The 8,293-nt window shown below is 36.3% G+C and overlaps 1 long non-coding RNA gene across 1 annotated transcript; it reads right to left on the reverse strand.

The window, feature by feature from the left end:
• Positions 1-2,845: 2,845 nt before the first annotated feature.
• LOC114187562 (uncharacterized) lies at positions 2,846-7,618 on the reverse strand. Its single transcript, XR_003605280.2, has 3 exons — positions 7,004-7,618; positions 3,764-6,379; positions 2,846-3,229 (listed from the first exon to the last, which is right to left on the reverse strand). It is a non-coding gene; the product is annotated as an uncharacterized LOC114187562 (long non-coding RNA).
• Positions 7,619-8,293: the final 675 nt, after the last annotated feature.

The raw sequence follows: 8,293 nt of genomic DNA on the forward strand, positions 1-8,293 counted from the left end.
TTCATTGCAAAATGCTTCCATTTGTTGGATACCATTTGTTGGATACCATTAAATTGATGAAGTGACACCTTAGCTTGAAACTTGTGAACCTAAAACATTTATAGTAGCAATGCACAGAAGCTAACAAGCACACACATATACACATGCTCCCCCTATCAATAATATGGGTTGAATTTCAGATTTGATTTTTATTCCAAATTTTAATGCATCTACTTAGTTCAATGTGATCAATTATCCATTTTCCAAATTTTCTCCCCCTTTGGATTCATCAAACAAAACAAATGCATAAAGAGAACAAGCATTGCATATCCTTTCATTAATAATTGAACATAATACAACAACTGAAACTGAAACAGAGAAGAAAAAAATCATAAAGTTGATATAATCAGCCGACTGAAACGAAAAACAACCAATTGAACTTGACAAAGCTGAAACTGAAAAAGCACAAACACATGGATGCAATGCATGATCCTAAACAACCAACACACTCAGTGATCCTGAGGATCATTTTAGGTCTGGAATGAGTTCAGCATATCATGGATATCATGAATTTGGCCATCCAATGCATTGAACCTCTCATTGCAATAGTTGTGATGTGCATGTAGAGACACATTGAGCTCATGGAGCTGGTTCAGCACCATCCTCTCAAAATGTGAGTACATAGGGCCTCTATCCTCTAGAGGGTTATAGGGAATCAAGTCAATGGGTCCAGTAGTTGGTTCTTCCTCTTGATTTGCACCACTTGGGCCAGCTTCATGATCATGTGCACCACCAACTACAACACCAATTTTTGTCCATCCATTTCCCACCTTGAGAAAGCCCATTTTATGCAGATTTTGGTTAGAGGTATGGTTCAACATTTCAGTTGACTGTTCTAGCTTATCCTCTACATCAATTCCAAAGTATTCTATGAATTTGGACACCAAAACCACATATGGCAGCCTAAAATCCGTGAGCCTCTTGGCCTTGAGCATGTGATCACGAAACACATAGATCCAATCCACTTGAATGTTGTGTTGAATGCAGTACATGAGTATCAAATCTCCCTCATTCAATGTTGAATGGTTGCTACCACATGGAACAAGGATTTTTGTGACAATCATACCAAGCAACCTTTGATCCACCTTGAGACCACCAACATGGAAGTGTTTGATTTCAGCACCAGGATTCCTCAAGCATTGGTCATAGTATTGAACCTTGTTGAATTCTAGAACAACCCAAGTTTCACCTTTCCTCACTTGCACACCCTTGATTTGAGTCCAACCACATCTTTCCAAGCCTTTTTTTTTATCTCCATATGCACACCCTTGATGCTTGACAACAACACATCATTTTTGAACTCTAAGTTGGTGAAAAACACCTTCACCAAGTCTGGATAGATTTTCCCTGAAAGTTCAAGGAAGGACTTCAACGTTTGATGCTTGAGTTGTTGAAATAGGCTCTCAAAGCCTTTAGCCCTCAACCATGAGAATCTCAACACCTTAGGAATCCTGATTTGCTTCCTATTGATCTCAATGAGGAACACTTGAATGTTGTCCTCATGATCCTCAAACCATGCTTCAATTCTCCCATGGCTTTCCTGATTTGGAGACCTTGGGGTAGGAGGAGTAGTGTGCTCATCATTAGATTGGATAGTTCTTATTTGACGACAAGGCATGATGAGTGTGGGTATGACTATTTCTAAGAGAAGTCTGATGCAAATGCAGCAATACAAGTGCAGTATTTATAATTGAACAAGCTGATTTTCAGAAACAGTTGATGAAATGGTGCAGATTTTCCTAATTAATTCGTTTTAGGTTACCCAAACTAGATTAATGTAGTCCAAAACAGTATCTCATGCATTCATGATGTTTTCAATGTGTTTTTATGAGTGAATCAATCAGTTCAATTCAAGTGAGCTGCATGCACATTGGAATTGTACACTAAACATGCTTTCTGGTCAAACAAATTAGTAAAAGCAACATATGGCTGATGAAATAGGCAGTTAAGAGCAGATAGTACTTGACAAAAAGGTGCTTTCTTTAAATGGGTCAGCTTAACAATTCAATTCGTGAGTAAATGCACAATTTAAGTAAAATCAACATGTTGAAAAACAAAAATCAGTTGATTAAAATAGTATCAGAGCATCAGAGATTAAAACCAGAATCTGGTTAAGTGAAATCAATTGACTGATTTTGAAAATCAATCGATTGAATAATCGTAAAATTGAACTTCATTTTTCCAGATTCAGTTTTAATGAAATCAACATGCTGAATTGTGAAAACAGTAGATTAATAATCATCATTCAGTGGCAATTTAAGTGAAATAAACACGTTGAAAAACATAATCAATAGGTTGACAAATCATGATTTGTGCAAACAAAGGTAGATTTAAGTGAAATCAACACGTTGAAATGAAAAATCAACAGGTTGAATATAACAGTTTTCAGTTTTTGCATATAGCAGCATATTTTTAGGAAACCAATTGATGAAGGATTATCTTGTTTTCTTTTAGAGTTATGAATATGGTGAATTTGTTTAAGAAAGTTTTTTGAAAATTTCCACTAGACATTAAGATAGCAAGCTATCTAGATGTGAAGGTTCATTTCTCAAGCTCATGAAAGGAAGAAAGAGTTAGATTCAAGCTTAAATACACACGGTAATAACAACACTTAAAGAGCAAAATGAAAGAAGAAACAATAAAAATGGAAAGCATAGAAGATGAATAATGGAAGAAGCACTCCACTCATAGGGGGCGATCTAAGCCAACCAAACCCTAGAGATGAGTGACGGTGCCGCCACTTGCAAGCAAGATAAGGAAAAGGTGAGTTCACTTCTAGGAAGGAGAGCTCACGACAAAGAGATGGTTGAAACACAAAGTTTATAGCAACAAAATGATCAACCTTTTTACAAGACAAGGAACACCCTTTAAATACGAGTTCATAGGGGTCCTTTAGCAAATACAAAAACATGAAAAGGATGAGCTAGCAAACCCTAAACCTAATGTGAAAGTAATTCTCAGCCAAATGAATGAAGATGATTGGTGGATGCATTCCCATGAGGATTCTAGGCCAAAAGAGGAAGGAGACCAAGTAGCCTTCAATGGAATAAACCAAAAAGGCAAAAGGAGACAAGGTACATGTCTACTTTTGCTTTTACTTTATGCTTTTTGATTTCCTCTCTCTTCCACTTCATCCATGTGCTCCAGTCACCATGTGCCACCTAGCCATGCTCTACTTTCTCTTAATTACCTACAAAACAAGACAAATAAGGATTAACATGTTGGTTTAAGTTAATCTAATCTTGGTCAAAGGTCAACTTTGGGTCAAAGTCAACAAGTCAACCAAAATAAGTCAACTAGAAACCAAATTAGGGAATTCACACTAAAGTAATGCAAAACAAAGATAAAGGTGATGGAATAGAAGACTCCCTTCTAAACATGCTTCTAGTGATCCTTCTTGAGGGAGCTTCTAAGGAGGTGGTCACATCTTCATCACCAATGCATGAGTACATAAGATTAACATGCTAAAAACATATCAGACCACATTCTTGATGTATAATATGCCTAGTTTAGTTCTTAGCTTGTTAAACCTATCTCTAGCCAATGATTTTGTAAACAAATCCGCCAATTGATTTTCAGTTTTAACAAATTTGATTTCACAATCTCCCTTTTGAACATGATCACGAATGAAATGATGCCTAATCTTTATATGTTGTGTTTTAGAATGTTGTATTGGATTCTTGGTTAAATAGATTGCACTAGAATTATCACAATACAAAGGTACCTTGCTTAGCCTTACACCATTGTCCAAAAGTTGATGCTTCAACCATATGATTTATGCACAACCATGTCCAACATCAATATATTCAGCTTCGGCAGTGGAGAGTGCCACACATGCTTGCTTTTTGCTATTCCATGATATTAGACTTGATCCAAGCAAATGACAAGTACCACTTGTGCTTTTCCTATCCAATTTGCACCCTGCATAATCCGAATCTGAAAAGCCACTAAGAGTTATGTTAGAATCACATGGATACCATAAACCAACATTGGTTGTTCCTTTAAGGTACTTTAAAATCCTTTTTGTAGCCTTAAAGTGTGATTCTTTTGGATTTGCTTGAAACCTAGCACATAAGCATAGTCCAAATTGAATATCTAGCCTACTTGTTGTAAGACAGAGCAAAGACCCAATCAACCCTCTATATTTGGTTGAATCCATTGGTTGGCCAGCCTCATCTGCATCCATAAGGCAATTTGTTGCAATTGGAGTGATAGCTTCCTTGCAGTCCTCCATTTTGAACTTTTTCAATAAGTCAAAACAATATTTTGATTGATTTAAAAATGTTTCATGCTTGAGTTGCTTGACTTGTAGCCCTAGAAAGTAGGTAAGCTCACCCATCATGGACATCTCAAATTCTCCCTGCATAGCTACAATAAACTTTTCACACAATGTGTTGTTATTTGAACGAAAGATGATATCATCAACATACACTTGAACAAGTATAACATCATTATCATGTTTTCTAATGAAAAGTGTTTTATCCACTGCACCTCTAACATAACCTTTTGATAAGAGAAAATTGCTTAGCATTTCATACCATTGTCTTGGTGCTTGTTTCAAACCATATAAGGCCTTTTTCAATTTGAAAACATGGTTAGGATAGAGATGATCCTAAAATCCAGGAGGTTGTGATACATACACTTCTTCATTTAGGAAACCATTCAAGAATGCACTTTTCACATCCATTTGATGCAATTTAAAGTTACACATGCAAGCATATGCTAAGAGTAATCTCACAGCTTCTAGTCTAGCTACAAGTGCATAAGTTTCATCAAAGTCAATGCCTTATTCTTGATTATAACCTTTAGCAACTACTCTAGCTTTATTCCTTACAATATTACCATCTTCATCCATTTTGTTTCTAAAAACCCATTTAGTTCCAATTATATTCATATCATCAGTTTTAGGCACTAGAAACCACACATCATTTCTTGTGAATTGATTAAGTTCATCTTGCATAACAACAATTCAATTACTGTCATTCAAAGCATCATTCACATTCTTAGGTTCAATTTGAGATACAAAAGCAACATGTTCACAAAATACAATCCTACGTCTAGTAGATACTCCCTATTTGATATCACATATGATGTTGTCCTTTGATAAACCTCTAGGCTGGATCCAATCTTTGGGCAAGTTGTTGTCTGCAGCTTTTTCAGTCGACTATTTTTCCTTTTCAGTCGATTGATTTCCTACAGCATAGGGCTTTTCTGCAGCATAAATATGTTTTTGCAGTAGATCTTCTTCATCTGCATTCTTTGGCACTTGATCCTTCAACTGTGGGATAGTTTCATGAAATACAACATGCATGGACTCTTCAACAGTCATCAGTCTCTTATTATAGACTTTATATGCATGACTTTGTGTAGCATAGCCTAGTAAAACACCTTCATTCGCTTTTGCATCAAATTTTCTAAGACTTTCTTTGCCATTATTTAAGATGAAACACTTACATCCAAATACTTTTAGGTGACTTAATACAGGCCTCCTCTGTTTGAAAAGTTCAAAAGGGGTTTTCTTCAAAATTGGCCTAATCAACACTCTATTAACAAGTAGTGTTGATTGCATCAGCCTAAAAATACTTAGGTTGTGAGTTTTCATTCAACATAGTTCTAGCTAGTTCCTCAAGTGACCTGTTTTTCCTTTCATTTGTGTTTGGCAAGTTTTTTAAAGGAATGGAAAGTGTCATTTTTGGCAGCTAAGAACAAAGTCCATGTGTACCTAGAAAAATCATCAACAACAACAAATGCATAAAGATTGCCACCAAGGCTCGTGGTTCGAGATGGACCAAATAAATCCATGTGAAGCATCTCTAAAGGTCTTTCAGTTGAAACAACATTTTTGGATTTAAAAGAGACCTTAGTTTGTTTTCCTTTTTGACATGCTTCACACACTCTATCCATCAAAAAGTTGAGTTTTGGTAGTCCTTCAACTAGTTGTTTTCTATTCAGCCAATTGAAATGCTGCATGTGTATGTGACAAAGTCTTCTATGCCATAACCAACTGTCATCCTCTTTTGTAAGTAAACAATGGATGCAAAATGATGCATGATACAGATCAAGTTGGTTCAAACATGACTTTAAAGCCTTTATCACATAGTTAACTTATACTTATCAAATTGTGTTTGAGTCCTTCTACCAGCAGCACATTCTTGATGTTGAAAGAGGATCCATTACCTTTGACTCCATTTCTAAGAATTTTTCCTTTGTTGTTGTCTCCATAGGTTACAAACCCTTCCTCCTTCAACTCCAACTTTGCAAATTTGGTCTTATCTCCTGTCATATGTCTCGAACAATCACTATCAAGGTACCACAAATCTTTCTTATCACCTTTTATGACCTGCAAAACAGATTTGGATTACTTGGTACCCTTTGATAGGTTGGGTCCATCATGGTGATGCCTTTCTAGATCCTTTTGGGATCCATTTTATAATCCCTTTAGGAACATCATATTTTCTAGCATGACAGTTTTTAATAACATGACCTTTTTGCATACAGTAGTTGCATGAAATGAATGGCATGTCACTTGGCAAACTTTTTGAAAAGAAACTAGAGAACTTCTTGGTTTTCTTTTGAAAAGAAGGATTGTAACCAAGTCCATCTTTGCCAAACACAAAGTTTTGAGAACCAAGAACGGCGTCTAAGTTTGCTTCCCCTCTTATGAACCTTGCACAAGTCTTTATAAGGTATTTCACTTGATTTTTCAAAACTGTACAATTTTCCCAGGGTTTTTAGCCGGTTGATTTCTAAAATAGTCGGTTCAATTATTGTAAATCATTTCTAAATGCTCAAAATCAGTGTTTAAATCAGTTGTTTCTTTTTCCAGTTGGCTAACTCTGTTTTCCAGCCAGTTGTTCGAGCCTTTCAACCGATTGTTTAATGCAGAAATCTTGTTTGCTTCATTATGCAACTCTTGAAAATCATACAACAATTAATTATAATTATTTATGTCTAGAGAACTTACTTGGCTTAAGGAGGATGACTCACAACCACCCATGAGGCACAAGTTGGCTTCTTCACTCTCATCTTGTGAGGAGCTACTTGTAGTTGAATCATCATTGTCCTTCCATGCAATGTGTGCACGTTTCTCCTTTGGCTTCTTCTCCTTTTTCCTATCAACACTCTTCTCCTTTTCTTTATTAGCATTTGGACATTCAATTTTGATATGTCCTTATTTTGTACAGTTATAACATGTAAAATTAGAAGACTTTGATTCATTGTGTTTGGAAGTATACCTCTTGGGATTACCTTTGATACCTTTCCTTTTGAGATACTTACCAAACCTCCTGACAAGGAGATTCAAGTTCTCACTTTCACTTGATTCAGCCATCTCATCCTCGGGTTCCTCATTCTTCTTGGTGCTAGTCTTCAAGGCTATGTTCTTTACCTTTTTCTCACTTGACTCAAGCTCATTAAGCCTTTGTATTTCAATCTCATGCTCCCTAAGCTTGCCAAACAATGCAACTGTAGTCAAAATGGATAGATCTCTTGTTTCTGAGATAGTTGTGACCTTTGGTTGCCAAGATCTATCAAGACACTTCAGCACCTTGATGTTTAACTCTTCTTTGTCAAATTCCTTACCCAAACCCATGAGATGGTTGACTATGTGACTGAATCTCTTTTGCACATCCGCTATAGATTCTCCTTGTTTCATCTTGAATAGCTCAAACACTTGAATCAAGGCATGCTTCCTTGCTCTCTTAACATCATTGGTTCCTTCATGAGTCCCTTTAAGAACCTCCCACATTTCCTTGGCACTCTTGCATTGTGAAACACGAAAAAACTCATCCATGTTAAGAGATGAAGTGAGGATATTCTTTGCATTACAATCATATTGAGCTCTCCCCCTTTCTTCCTTAGTCCATTGATAATGAAGGCGTGACCACCTCCTTAGAAGCTCCCTCAAGAAGGATACTAGAAGCATGTCTAGAGGGGAGTCTTCTATTCCATCTTCTTTATCTCTGTTTTGCATTACTTTAGTTTGAACTCCCTAAGTTGGTTTCTAGTTGACTTATTTTGGTTGACTTGTTGACTTTGACCCAAAGTTGACCTTTTGACCAAGATTAGATTAACTTAAACCAACATGTTAATCCTTGTTTGTCTTGTTTTGTAGGTAATTAAGAGAAAGTAGAGCATGGCTAGGTGGCATATGGTGATTGGAGCACATGGATGAAGTGGAAGAGAGAGGAAAGCAAAAAGCATAAAGTAAAAGCAAAGGTAGACATGTACCTTGTCTTCTTTTGCCTTTTTGGTT

The sequence above is a fragment of the Vigna unguiculata genome, chromosome 6 (genome assembly GCF_037176805.1).
Source record: "Vigna unguiculata cultivar grain cowpea cultivar isolate G323 ecotype 2 chromosome 6, ASM3717680v1, whole genome shotgun sequence".
NCBI classification, from domain to species: domain Eukaryota; kingdom Viridiplantae; phylum Streptophyta; class Magnoliopsida; order Fabales; family Fabaceae; genus Vigna; species Vigna unguiculata.